Source organism: Palaemon carinicauda, chromosome 15, assembly GCF_036898095.1.
Source record: "Palaemon carinicauda isolate YSFRI2023 chromosome 15, ASM3689809v2, whole genome shotgun sequence".
NCBI lineage: Eukaryota > Metazoa > Arthropoda > Malacostraca > Decapoda > Palaemonidae > Palaemon > Palaemon carinicauda.
In genome coordinates, this window is record NC_090739.1 from 21,867,050 (window position 1) to 21,882,049 (window position 15,000).

The 15,000-nt window shown below is 33.5% G+C and overlaps 1 protein-coding gene across 4 annotated transcripts in view; it reads right to left on the reverse strand.

Moving 5' to 3' along the window:
• The window catches only part of LOC137654511 (uncharacterized), a 487,620-nt gene that overhangs the window by 186,582 nt on the left and 286,038 nt on the right, over nt 1-15,000 (reverse strand). The window lies entirely within an intron of this gene.

Genomic DNA, 15,000 nt, shown 5'->3' on the forward strand with positions numbered 1-15,000 from the left:
TCGGTATTCGTCTGGCAATCGATGCATAAAAATATGATTTCGATGCCGTATGGAAATGAAATTATATAACCTAATCCTTGGAGGTCTTCGGAACTATATTCTTACGATGCAAAAGAACTACTGTATAAGTAATTTTGGGGCATTCACGTGAGTAGGAAGTAAATGCACATACGAATTTTAATATCATTTTCCAATTTAACCGAGATACTTCTTTGGCATAATTAAATATGACATTTAAAATTAGCATAAAAAACTGGGAGGTGGATTTTCATGGGTCAAAAACTATATGAACGAAAAAAGGCAGGTGTTGAAATACAGTTTTCAATCTAACATTGAAGTAAAAAAGTCGCAAGTAATGGATAGTTCTGAAAAATAAAAAGGCAACTTTGCATTGGAAAACCACCAAAGCAAACCAGACCACATCACAACGAGTACTACGTGTAATATCTCGAAAACTTAAATTGATCAGACTAAAAAACGGAGATTTTCCGTCAAGCATTAACCAAGCTTAGATAAGAATTACCGATTTCAACCAGAAGAAACCTGCAAGTATTAATATTTTCGAGGAAGTCATACACCACTCTTTCTAAACGTTTAAAGATTAAGTAATGTTAGAAGACTTACTTTCTCCAAATTTAGTTTTGTAAGAGCAATAGAAAATTTATTATAGCCAGTTTTCTTTTACCCCTCTACCTAATCGCCCAAATGTAACCCTCAACCTGCATACTTCCTAAATGCTATCTAAGTAATGCACAATTACGCTCGTGTAAAATGTACAACGGATTTTTTAATCACGAAGATCGTAGGGTAACGGCCTCTAATCTAGGCGAGGCAGCTTGATGGTTGTAGATTTGGCCTAAATATACTTCCGATTGACATAATTCTGATGGTTTGAATTTGATCTTAATCAATTTTCAATCATATCAAGAAGCGATTGAATCTTCAAGTATGAACACAGTGAAATCTAAACGAGGAATATACGTAGCAATAGTTTCTTCTCACAAAATATGATCGGAAAGATCTAGGTCACTTAGATGAACATAGCTTTTAATTACTAATAGCTTCTATCAGCAAGAAAAAACATCTAATATCCTTGAAGTATGCAACGTAAAGTTTATCCTTATGTTGTTTACCATATCATAAATTTTGGATACTTCAACAGAAAACGTGGTGTGAACAGGTTTGAAGTTAAAAAAAATTAATATTTTCAATAAATGCAAAGCACAATAAAGATAAATCAATAGTTTCTTAGAAATCCTAGCTGCACACACTGTTCTTTAGCTTTTATGCCAATGCGCATAGAAAAGTCGAACCTTTAAATTTTTCAAATCTATTCTCTTCTCATATTTCAGCTTCACCAATAGCTACATAATTACCAGCAACTCACTCAGCCAAAACCAAAACTCACTCTGAAAAGTAAGGAAAGAGAAAAAAAAATATGTCCTCTACGGGAAACATTTCGATTGAATTTATACGAATACAAAGCTGAATACGTAATAACTTCAATCTGAGATTTATCATATTTACCGAACGCTTCTCTTTCCTCTGTTTCTGCTTTGCTCGACACGCAGGACTGTAAATATTACCTGGATTTATACTTAGGTCCCAAAATCCCACTTCAAAGGAAAGCAAATAAAGCGAAGCCTCGAATATCGCGATAAAAAATGTCACGGAACTTTTAATGATTGTTTGTTGGAAATATTCCATTGTCAAGTATAAATGGCTGTTTTTGTTACGGAAGCCATTAATAATAATTTCCTAAAAGCGACCTTTAAAAAATGATTTTATTCCACATAAAGAGCATCTTTATCCTATAAATAATTACCTCATTTACCGATGCAATAAAAATGGTGGTTCATGAATTCATTTGGCCAAAAATTTAAATACTCGAACTTTAAAAAACAAAAAATGAGCCACTTGAACGATACTATTCACCTGCAGATAAAAATACACAGTGTTAAAACATATATAATTCAAAAACGTCATATGGAACAGGAATATTTTCTAATTGATCTGAAATATAATGTTAAGAGAAGAGAATACAGTCTCTCTTCTTCCAGAGGTTATGCAATACATTGGTTCTCGTTTCATGAATAGGTAAAGGCATAGGCCATCGACATGGTCAGCAAAGGTGTACAAAAATAACTGACAGCTTCAGTGCCTCAAAGACCTTCCGTTATTGTTTCTAGTTTATATTTTTGCAAGGAATTGGACGGCCACACAAGGTGAATCAAAATCCTGGTAAGAGGATATTTGTTTATCCCAAATTAATTGATGACCAGAAAGGTTTATAACAATGAGAAAAGCAGGAATAAGACTGATCATTTGACTTGAGTTGGAAAGAATTTATTAGGTTATATAATGCAGCGCTGATAAGTTGCGAATTAGTTTGATGAACGAATTCTTGGGCGAATGTTTTAGTCCTAAATTGAAAATAAATTACAAAACAGATTTTAATATACGATATTTTCTCGTGGCTTCAAGTGCAAATGCGTTTTTCATATTTCCTTAATATCGCAAAGATAGTACTTTGTTTTTTATTTAAATTAATGAGAATTTTACTTTCTTTCTCTAACATCGCAGTGGCTTTAATGAACAACTACACCACAACTTTGGGCGAAATACCGTCAATAATAATAATAATAATAATAATAATAATAATAATAATAATAAAAATATTAATAGAAATTATATAAACTTCACAGGAACTTCAATCAAAATTCATTGCATTCAGCAGATCCAGAAACATTAAAAATATAAAATCGACTGAAATGTCCATATTTCACCATAAAATTACATAAAGAAGAATGTTTAAAATCCACCGATCAAGTAATTTACTCTTATACATATCCACAGCCAATATTAGAAATCAAACGCCTTTTTAATCTTAAAACTAGAAATAATTTCAACCCATCTTGCCTTTCTTTGTCTTAAAAGAAGAATACAAATCCTGTTTTACCAACAGCAAATCACATAGGAATACAACATTTTGAGAAAATACATATTAGCAAAGTTGAAAGAAAAATACAGTACATAATTGCTGAGGTAAACAAAAAGACAAAACTTATCAAATTCATCATCTTAATGTACAACATCTATGACGATTTACTCGTTGAGAAAAATTCCTAATCTTACACACCTCATATCTCTAAACACAGAGAGAGAGAGAGAGAGAGAGAGAGAGAGAGAGAGAGAGAGAGAGAGAGAGAGAGAGAGAGAGAGAGAGAGAGAGATTAATTTTTATTCAGGGGCCGAAGTTACGTAAGCTCTTGGAAATCTTTCTGAATGAGAACTCCAACCTAAAAATTAAATTATTTCTGATATAATTATGATATATTAAGAGTTCTCTGACTAAACTCATTATAGATGGATGGAGCGGTGCTCACTACTAATGAGATGAAAAATAAATGAACGAGTTTGAAATATACAGTCTAGCCTATCATCATTAGTAGTGGATTTTTCAAGCTAAATGTCAAATCAGCTTGATTAGGACTAGGAGAAACGTATACGTATATATAATTTTTTTTGAATATATACATTGCAGTCATCTGTTCATAGATATGACAGAAAATTAATAATATTTTACGTATAAATAAAGTAGAAAATTTCAACATTTGTGTTTTAACGATGAAAAATTACGACCGTGAATAGTGCCGCATAAACTCCTGATCTAGCGAGAGGTTCTGGGTTCGACATTCAAACTAGTAGAGGCCTCGCTTTGGAGAAGGGCATGGGACTTGTAACCCCATCCCACAAGATTTCCTAAGAAGCAAAAGGCTTCATCTTCATGTTATTCTAGCGAACTTCCATGGTGTCATTTAAGATGTTAAATATATACCTAGCACATGGAGCAATATAAAGGTTATTATTCTACTCCGTCCAGGGTATCAAATAGCACATGTAATGAGGTAGAATTGTAAAATATGAAATTAATGTATCTTTTAAGATGACTATTATCATAACTAGCCAAACTACAGCCCTAGCTGGAAAAGCAGAATGATCAACCCCAAAGGCTCCAAGAGGAAAAGCAGCCCAGTGGGGAAACGAAATATAAAATTAACTAATAAAATACAAATGTGAAACAATTAAATAGAATACCTTGAGATCAATAACATTAAATAGATCAGTAATATGTAAACTTAAACGAGTCTTGTCATGCTGTTCAACAGAAGAGCAACTGCAGCAAGTTTTAACTTCTGCAGTTCTACCGATTCAACCGTCAGATTAGGAAGATTATTCCACAAGCTTCTTGAACACTTCTAGCGACTCGAATGAAAAAAAAAAAAAAAAAATTATACCTGAATATTAAGTTAACTAAACAAAGTGATTAAAACAAACAGGCCTAATCACATGCTAGGATCGTCATGCTTCTACCTAGCACAAGAAAATCACTCAAACGCACAAGGAGAAGGACATACAGATGTCCAAGAACAACCCAGGTCGGCTAATAAAAAGATAATAAAGCCAAGAGATCAAACATTACCGACCTCGATTGCACAAGTTGCGATGCGAGGAAATGGATATTGTCTTTATGCTGACCTTTCCTTCTAAATATAATGCAAGGGGAACTTTTATCTGCAAGGTTTCGTTATTATTTTCGCCTCAAGTTCCCATTACATTCTCCTTGTAATATCTTTGATGTCAGCAGTCAACAGTGAAAATGTTCTGTTACGGGAAACATAAAATAATTTCAAATGCATAAATAATATTTAATTCAAATATATAATAAATGGAAAACTCATTTGTTCTGATCGACAACAAACTCAATCTCAAAGCAGTAAAAGAATGCAAAATATAAATTGAAATTCATATCAAAAGTACACGTACATAACTAATTAAACTAATTCGGTGCAAAGTCCATTACGACACCATGGAAAATCTTTTCCTAATTTCAAATGCAAATTCGTTACTGTAGATTGTACAGCATTACTGACTTCAATGTGCACTGTTTGCATTTGATCATTAAGTAACTAGATTGCAATTAATCAAGCGGGAGTGATGTTACATGATCAAGAAGATTACCTTTGATCTCAATTAATGATTAATATCGAGCCCACTCAGGATACAAATAGATGTTAGTGCAGGATGAATTTATGGGATTAACAATATTGCAATGGCCATGTCGACTACGCTGGACAGACCTTTTACTTTTCCAAATATATATGAATAATCCTTCGGTACTGGACGGTATTCATACTGGCTGCATATGTATAAATTGGTTTTTAAAAAGAAATGTGTATTTTCGAAATGTATTTCCTATTTGGGTATTTCACACAATGCTCGACCGAAAGGCTCACCAGACGTTGAAGTTATAAAAAAATATGTAAAATAGTTTCAATCGGCCATTTCCGGGAGGGAGAGCCGTGGCAGAGAATAGAGGCCTCGGAACAAAGACGACTGTGACAGCATATTCTAACACCTTCTAAGAATTCAGGCCGAGTTCCAAGAACTTTCTTCCACTGTGAGATCTCATTCACAAACACCAAAGTGATGATGGCAGTAATTATAATAGATTCTTTCTCCATTTTCTGGAAGTAGACGTGGTTCCTACCCACAATGACCAGAGAGAGAGAGAGAGAGATAGAGAGAGAGAGAGAGAGAGAGAGAGAGAGAGAGAGAGAGAGAGAGAGGGGGGGGGGGCGTCAATGACTCTCATTGTGTAGAGAAGGTATTGTAGAATATTGTAAGGAAGGATCTACATAGATGGGGAGTCGAATAGCCTTCTGAAGCGGGTAATTACAACGAGAACCAAGTGGAGAGGGCCGAGAAGAGAGGCTTAAGAAAGGGAGGGGAATAGGAGAGAGGTATCGCTGTGAGTCTAATAATGAGAGAGAGAGAGAGAGAGAGAGAGAGAGAGAGAGAGAGAGAGAGAGAGAGAGAGAGATAAGTTTATAATGAAATAAAAAGAACGTCATTAATAACAATGGATATCATAAGGAAAGACGAATTCTCATGCTTCAGAGCTTATCAGTATTCAAACTTGTCCCTGAGGGCAATAATACACACATAATGTTTTGTCAAGATACCAGATATGCAGTACAATATCCATGTGAATGAGTTCTGTGATAGAGGATATAACGCGCGCTATAATATCCCTTTTATGTGTAAAGATAAGCTACTGGGAACACAAATACTCCTGGTTGATATTCAGAAGCATTATTATTACACATAACAGTCTGATTCACCCCAAAATGAGCTCTCAGTGAAATTGTTGAGTGGAAAATGCTTCAAATTACGTCAATAATTCCATGTGATAAGAAGCGTCTCAAAAATTTTAAAAATAATTTGTAGATACATTTACCACCATCATAACTGCCATGTAAACGGCTACTTGAAAGGCTACTCTTCATGCTTATTCTTGAGGAAGAGTAATTTTTCAAAACTTCTAAAAACTAAACTTTACATTTACCTTTTAAACCTAATAATGAAATTCTTCTATTCCTCATTATATTAAGGAAAGCAATTTTAACAAAATCCATTTATAAAACACTGGATTGGATTTATAAAATTGGAGGCATATAGTCAGCGCTGGGGCCGGACAGACCATTCAGTGGCCCCAAGACACTTGCGTTAATCATATCTGGAGAAGTAGTTATTTCAGCAATAATCTTTAAGAAAAGAATATATGGTTTCAAAACTGATCATTCCCTTTTTAATAACATCTCCCATTAAAGCTTCCTATATTTGTTTAAATAAAAAACAATTTCACTTAACTTATGTATCCTCCTCTTATCGTTTCAAATAAAATACAGTAAAGGAATATTTCTAGTTTGCCTCTTTTTTTGGGTTCATGATCAATATTCAATTTTTCATACGATGCAAATTTCAAACATTCTCATAATTTGTTTCCTAATTTAATATCTAAAATGAGCTAATTTTCTTTTAACGTTTCGACAAGCAAACGTTAACTTCCGTATTACCATTAAAACTTTTAATTCAAAACAGAGAATTGTTATTACAATTCTAGCTTCCAGTGTTTCTGAGGAGGCAGCCATTAACTTTTGCATCAATCAACAATGAATTTTTTATCTTTCTATTTCACCAAATGTAATAATTAACTTCTCTAACGTTCGCCATTAAAACCGTCCTATATATATTTATTTTTTTAATCTTCAAAAGATAAATACTGCACTCACTTCTATACTTTCAACCAAATATAAAATTTCAATTTTCTTTGTGAAGATTCAATTAATTTGTATGCCATCAATCAAAAGGGTAATTTATAAGCTACCTTTGTTCATTAACGTGTAATGGCCAATTTTTATACATTATGGCATCAAAACTTTCGTATATTGTTTATAACAGCGTTATCATTACCTTGTCTTCTTTATTGAAATAAGTCCATAATTATTTTGTTTTTGAAATCCTTTTATATCTCAAAGGGAGCTGGTGCACACCAGCACTTTTCCTCTAAAAGTAATTAACTTCATTACTTTTCTTATTAATCTACTTTTACTGCAATTAGTTAACAATGAAAACAAACATTTTTGGCCGATTCTTTGTATAATCATTCGTGCCGCTGAGTACGAAATTGGAATAAGTTTTTTTTTTTCTAAAAAGCACCGGGATGTTAAACAAAGAACACTTTTTGTATCTGCCCACGTGTCTCCTTAACACAGGAAAAAGTTCGACGAGAATCCTGCCTGATTTTCTTCATTTTAAATATAAACATCATAAAAGAATTACAAGACGAACCATAACGTAAATAACGCCACTTTCAGCCTGATATACATGTAACTGGACACTGTGCGCAACATAACAGGTCTCTAAGAATAACATATTACCATTACGAACATCAACCAAGGCAGTTAATACAGAAATGGGGCATTTCCTATTCATGCTACATTACACAAACAGTTGTCCATCTTCCATCTGGGAAATGCTTCGCCGAATTTTACTACGGAGGAGCTATCGTCTGAAGGGTGATCGTCACATATAAATAAATACTCTCGGGAATTACAAAGAGCTCGGAAGTCCGATGACAAATGTTTATTACAGAGAGAAGGAAGTTTCTGTCTCTTTACTAGAACACTTACAGTACAACGAAGAAAAAAAGTAAAAAGAACTGGGAACTCTGTGTACGAATAAACAATTTTCATGAGTAAGGATGGGACGTTATAATATATAACACAGAATAATCTTTATTATATAGGTATAAAAGGAACACCATTATTTAGTTGAACATACTACTGAAATTATGATCTCTCTTGGTGAGTAAATACTGTAATATACTATTATGACAGGAAGGTAATATATTATTATGCCAAAATGCTGGGGGAGGAAGCAAGGTAATCTCATGAAGGTAAGAGGAGAATTGGGCAAGGTGGTAAGGTAAAAGAAAAAAGTTTTATGGACATTATTCATTATTCCACTACTTACATAATCAGCGTTACTCGACAGAAAGACTAAAGGGATAATTGAAGTTCAAATTCCAGCGTCTAGGGTAAAATCTAAATGCAATATTGTCAAAACATGTTTCAGAAAAGTTACCAACCCATCAAAGACGGAGGGAGCCATCGGAATAGTCACTTGCGAATAGTACGAACAGACAGTCATGATTACCTTCAACGCATGCTTACAAGAACAACATTAACGATAAGGGAAGAGAGGAGGTGAAAGGGGGTCTGTTATATTACCTCCAAATTCAATGCTGGAAATAAAGGAAAAATGTAGAATATAAATAATGGAAAACACTCACAAGGACTGCCAGAACGGAAGGAAACGCCACACTTTATTACACAACAGACCTCTCACGCCCGCCGGCACTCTGCTGCCACAGAAAATATCTGGCAAAATTCGCTAGAATATTTGTAAAGAATAAAGAAATTACAAGCCTTAAAAGGGTGGATAAATCTTTTCGTATACTTACTATTGAAATACAATACAGTTAATTCACGTGGAAAGATATTTCAGTCGTGGTAAACACACATTTGAACACGTATATGTGTGTGTATAATTATACATACATATATATATATATATATATATATATATATATATATATATATTATATACATATATACATACATACATACACACACACATAAATATATATATATATATATATATATATATATATATATATATATATATATATATATATATATATATACTACATTGGATCTTTCTCTCTGGTCACGGGTACTTTCCACTTTGGCCTATTCTTTCCACATTCTCCTCTGTCCACATACACCTCACAACACTATTACCAAAAATTCTTCTTCACCCTAAAGGGATAACTATTGCACTGTAATTGTTCAGTGGCTACTTTCCTCTTGGTAAGGGTAGAAAACTCTTCAGCTGTAGTAAGGAGCTCTTCAAGAAGAAGGACACTTCAAAATCAAACAATTCTTCTCTTGTCTTGGGTAGTGCCATAGCCATGGCCTTCTATTGTTTTGAATTAGAGTTCTCTTGATTGAGGGTACACTCGGCCAAGATGTTCTATCTTATTCTCTTCCTCATTTCTTTTTAGAAGTTTTAAAGTTTTAATATGAAAGGTCTAATTTAATGTTGTTACTGTCCTTAAAATATTCTATTTTGATTGTTTTTTACTTCTCTTGTAGTTTATTTATTTCCCTGTTTCCTTTCCTCACTGGGCTATTTTACCAAGTTGGAGCCCTTGGGCATATAGCATCTTACTTTTCCAACTAAGATTATAGCCTAGTTTGCAATATATACATAAACAAATGCACACACACACACACACACACACACACACACACACACATATATATATATATATGTGTGTGTGTATATATATATATGTATATATATACATATATATATATTTGTATTGTATATATATACTGTATATATATGTGTATATATATATATATATATATACACACACACACATATATATATGCGTGTGTGTGTATTTGTATATATATATATATATATATATATATATATATATATATATATATACACACACGTGTGCTTGTGTTAAACTTCCATAAATAAATTTCATGATGCCGACTCGGGAAAACGTACGTGCACAGCAAACATAATTTGAATGGAACTGCTTTTTTTCAGCCAGTTGATGTTTCGTTCACCACATTTATGTTTAATTTGTTGAAATTTGTAACCAGGCAAATAGATCCAGTTCGTTACAAAATTCAAAAAGAGAACGCTATTAGACTGCTTATTGAGAGAGAGAAAGAGAGAGAGAGAGAGAGAGAGAGAGAGAGAGAGAGAGAGAGAGAGAGAGAGAGAGAGAGATTTTTATTCAATCCATAGGTGTCTCGTCGTGAGGAATATGAAACTCGCTGTCGCTTTTCTTTCTATATTTCCTTAAGCTTTTCTCGTCTTTTTCACGGTATTTCCTCAACGTGTAAAAAGGAGAGAAGTCTGAAAGGGATCCTTTCATTCAAACACTTCCCCATTAACCATTTCTCTTCAGTTTCTCCTGTTTATATGCAGTTTCGCAAGCTGGATATTTTAACTTGTTTTTCTACTCCCTCATCATTATTACATTATTAAAGGGAGAAAAGCTGCATCGTATTTGCTATAATTTAGGTAGATTTATACGATTTTGAAAAAGGTAATATGTATTCCTAGAATGAGGAAATGAGTCTTAATTTCCATTACCTAGATGGAATAGGTGTCTAAATTTCCATCATTCCTAGATGGAGTAGATGTCTAAATTTGCGTTATTTCTTGATGGAGTAAGTGTCTAAATTTGCATTATTCCTAGATGGAGTAGGTTTCTGAATTTGCGTTATTTCTAGATGGAGTTAGTGTCTAAATTTCCATTATTCCTAAATGGAGTACGAATATAAATTTGTGTTATTCGTGGATGGAGTAGGTGTCTAAATTTGCGCTATTCCTAGATGAAGTAGGTGTCTAAATTTGCTCTATTTCTTAATAGCGTTGGTGTCTAAATTTCCATTATTCCTAAATGGAGTAGGTGTCTAAATTTGCATTATTCCTAGATGAAGTAGGTATCTAAATTTACTTTATTTCTTGATAGAGTTGGTGTCTAAATTTGCATTATTCCTACAAGGAGTATGTGTCTAAATTTGCATTATTCCTAGACGTAGTATATGTCTAAATTTGCGTTATTTCTTGATGGAGTTTGTGTCTAAATTTGCGTTATTCATGGACAGAGTAGGTATCTAAATTTGCATTATTCCTACATGGAGTATATGTATAAATTTTCTTTATTCATGGATGGAGTAGGTGTCTAAATTTGCATTATTCCTACATGGAGTATATGTCTAAATTTGCGTTATTTCTTGATGGAGTTTGTGTCTAAATTTGCGTTATTCCTACATGGAGTATATGTATAAATTTTCTTTATTCATGGATAGAGTAGGTGTCTAAATTTGCATTATTCCTACATGGAGTATATGTATAAATTTTCTTTATTCATGGATAGAGTAGGTGTCTAAATTTGCATTATTCCTACATGGAGTATATGTATAAATTTTCTTTATTCATGGATAGGGTAGGTGTTTAAATTTACATTATTCCTAAATGGAGTTTACGTCTAAATTTGCATTATTCCTACATGGAGTAAGTGTCTCAATTTGCGTTATTCATGGATGGAGTAGATGTCTAAATTTGATTTATTCCTAGATGGAGTAAGTGTCTCAATTTGCGTAATTTCTTGAGGGATTAGTGTCTAAATTAGCATTATTCCCAGATGGAGTAGATGTCTAAATTTACATTATTCCTAGGTGGACTAGGTGTCTAAATTTGCGTTATTCATGGATGGAGTATGTGTCTAAATTTGCATTATCCATGGAAGGATTTGATGTCTAAATTTACGTTATTCATGGATGAGATAGATGTCAAAATTTGTGTTATACCTGATGGGAGTAGGTATCTAAATTGCGTTATTCACGGACAGAGTAAAATAACCTAAATTTGCATGCAATTTTATACTGTCTTACATCTACCTTAAGAAATATCACAAATCATGTAATTACCATAAGACAAAACACCTTATGAGGTTTTGAGACTTTTCTAATCATCTTTGGTGACTACAAAATCTTAACTACTCTTACAAGGTAAAAAAACAGACAAAAAAAAAAAAAAACTCTAAAAAGATTCTAACATAGACGACACAAGCACTAGATCTTTCCCTTTACTTGGACGCTTCATGCCTAGAGACCACCTAAGTGGCACATGGCGTGTTCAGCCATCGTTCTCTTCCCCACAGAGGATTCTCCCTGCCTCTGCCTCCTACCTGCCATCTTGTGATTCCATAATCTTTGCAATATGAGTAAATTCCGAACGGAAAGGCCACGGTGATATTCATCCTTCACGCAATGCCCTCTTTTACTGGCTCTAAAATAGCTATAAGGTAGACAAGGGTCGGATATTTCCAGAGATATAGAGTGGTAGTGCATTAATGGGTATATTAAATGATAACCACGCTAGGAACACCATTTATTTTTGGTAATTACCCAAACGACTGTGATAAATTATATTTGAAAATAATAAGCATGTGGAGAGAAATAAGATCGAAGTCCTCACAATCTATTTATCTTTTGCTACGGAAACAATTCAGAAAGATTTGAATTTTTTTTATGTTATCCTTTCTAAAGTAAGATAGAAGCCAAGTGGACAGATATTCAATTCGGACTTCTAAATGTTGAATCATCCCCCTTTTTTGGATTGGACTTCATGCATTTAGTCAACAAGGTTCGGCACTAGGACCTGGGAGGCCATTCAGCGTCCATGTGCAACTGGACGAAAACACTGATAGCAGTATGAAGTAAAATGTAAGAAGTTAGACAGCATGATGAAAAAAAATAAGTAAGTCTGGAGGTATAGCAGATGGCTAAGGAGTGCAGCTAAGGGTTGATAGGACCTAAGACCTTCAAATGATGATAACATCCCCTTACTGACTCTCCCATCTTTAGGCATCTCTGACTCCTAGTAATTTGACTTTTTCAAATATTTTGTCTACTTCATTTTCTCGGTTTCCTTCTATAATCTCCTTGATTGACTTATTTTGCGCGTTCTTGGTTATCCTGTCCAACCGATAGTTGGAGAATTGAACAAAAGAAACTAAACTATTTACTTGAGATGTGTTTATAAGAAGAAAAAATTGTTGGTGATGTTTAATAGTAGAGATTGCCTGTGTGGTCCTTCTTTGATGACTTATTTTTAATATCATCATCATTATCTTTATATCCAAAGACTTTAAATAGCATGGTAAAATAGAATTGATACTTTCAATAACAGTTTGTTCTTTAAGAAACTATCGCTTTAATATTTAAATTCAACATGTTTTTCTCGAGTCATGAAGGATTAAATCAAGATGAAGAGTTTCATGTGACTGACGTTATCGGGAGACACATGGAAAGATTATTTATCATACTAAACCATTCAAGTAAAAATATAATTAACTAATCTGTATTAAGTCCATGAATTTCCATTTCCATCCACCAATCTAATATACCGGCGAAGTAATAATTCTGACGTAAAATATAAATTTCCAGGGAAAAGACATATAATTCCAAATTACAGCATATCGTAAAATGGCTGTGCCTCGATGCTGCTTTTGAATTACCACTAGCAGGAGTTTATTTAAAAAAGAATTCTATTAAAACAAATTATACTTTACAGACAGCTTACGATAATGGTTTCTGCCTTCCATACCAGAGAACTAATTACATCAACAAAAGGTCCCTTATGCCGGGAGGCGTCCGTGTAATGAGAGACTCAGTACACTACTGTCAGCAACTTAATTTAATTAACGTGTCCTCCAGAACTGGCGGAGATTTCATTTTGGACTTTGGACGTAAATGCAAGAATGTCCTTTTGCCGGAAACTTTGGGGGGGAAAACTTCTGATCATTTTGAAAAGGAAAATAAACACTGAGCGAATATTTATAGAGGCAGGTAATTTGCAGACTTTTGAGCATCCAGTTTCTCATACTTTTCAGTTGAATATTTATGAATGAAAGAATTTTATACTTGCTCTTAGTTCATGAACCAAAACATTCTTTTAAGAGTTTTCATTTCATATATGAACTTTACTTCTTTTTCCATCAAGAATCTAACACTTCAAAGGAAGTATTGCTACACATTTTGATTTATTCTGAGATTGTATTTCAGTATGAAAATAACATTTATATGAAAGAAATAATTGAAAATTTATATTAAATAAGTAGTTCAAAATAATCCTTTTCAAATCAACATGATTTTGCAATAAGAGACTCTGCTGTCAAGATTTATTATCAAATACAAGTTATTGCAGGAGTAAAAATTAACTTTATAGTAGAGAAGGCGTCAGAGAGAGAGAGAGAGAGAGAGAGAGAGAGAGAGAGAGAGAGACGATTGGTAAGTAATTTCCATCTAATTATAGAACACCAACGAGACGAAGAAACGCCCCCAGAAGCCTTAATGAAGATCTCGGTGTTACGCGTCTGATATATCTTTTCAATTCAAGTCCTCAACGTATTTCTTTTATTCCGTTTTTATATGAGAGAGAGAGAGAGAGAGAGAGAGAGAGAGAGAGAGAGAGAGAGAGAGAAACATTATCCAACTCCTCTCCCCATCTGCATCACATTAAGAGAAATCTTGAGACAATAGAATCCCTATAGCGTGGTCCAGATGATACTCGATCCGGTTCCCCGGTGCCTCGATCCTATTGAACATTCCGTCCTTTATAGAAAACTTCAAAATCTCTATATGACGATCCCGTCTCGTAAATGAGATGGGATCTGGGTTCGTCCTTCACAATCATGGGATTTATTCAAAAGCGAATATAAAGGGTGCTCATTCTTTCTTTTCTGACTTACAGTTTTTTTTTCTTTTAATTATTTATATTTCAATGTGTAGGTTGGTTTTCCGATTTCGACCAGAGCTGCCATTCGTACGTTTGTCTCTCTTAATAAAATATTATTAACAGGAAATAGCTCATCATTTTTAAAACATTTTCTGGTAATACATTTATAAGGATTTTCTTTTATACATTACATAAAACCTGAAAAGATGTTCCTGAAATACATACAAAAAACTGAAGTAAATAATGCTAAGTGCT